Source organism: Parasteatoda tepidariorum, chromosome 9 (genome assembly GCF_043381705.1).
Source record: "Parasteatoda tepidariorum isolate YZ-2023 chromosome 9, CAS_Ptep_4.0, whole genome shotgun sequence".
Taxonomy (NCBI): Eukaryota; Metazoa; Arthropoda; class Arachnida; order Araneae; family Theridiidae; genus Parasteatoda; species Parasteatoda tepidariorum.
The window spans coordinates 35823203-35824081 of NC_092212.1; positions in this window are offsets into that span (position 1 = coordinate 35823203).

The window sequence follows — 879 nt, forward strand, 5'->3', positions numbered from 1 at the left end:
TAATCTTGCAAAAGTTTTACATTACTTAACTCTTTAAGAGCCATCAATAGTTTCCTAGATCATTTATATTATGTTAGATGTGCATTATTTTATTTGTCACCTTTCACAGCATAAATTAAAATTTTTAACCGCTTAAAGTTAAAAGTTTAACCCTTTAGGTCTCTACTCGTTATTATCTTTACTCCTAAAATATCACTACTATTTTGATCAATTAAAGAATATACCACAACTATGATAATATGTATAATTAACTATGTTTTAGTTGAATTTATGAACTGTTACAATTGACCCCGTAAGTGGGGACAATTGTAACAAGTGCACGACTGTCAAAAATTGTTAATAACTAATATAATAACATTTAAAATAAGGTATTTATTTTTTTTCTAGTAGAGGATAGTCTACTTTACTCGTCTGTCAATTAATACTAATAATATATTGGATTTTTGTTAGTTAAAAATAGTTAAATAAAAAATGTTTCAATTGACCCCACTCTCCCCTACTACTGGTATAATGGTAATTGGTGCAGTTTTATTAAGATTTCTACAACGGGTTTTGTGCAGTTACAGAAAATATTTTTCCAGTGGTAGAAAAGATAGTGTATTAATATTTTAAGGAATTATAATTAAAAGAAATTTCTTCTATCCAGTGATTAAATACTTTAAACAGTTAATTAAAGGTTTGATAGAGAAATAATCATGTAAGAATTTCATTTGTTTTTAAAATTTCAGCATTAGTCTACTACCGCTGATAAATGTATTTCGTACAAAAGTTAAATGTTGAAGGGCTAAGCAATAAGTACCAAACATACAAATATAGTCATAATATATTATATTGATATAGTTAGTCTTCGATTATTAAGACTACACAGCAGTGTAGTTT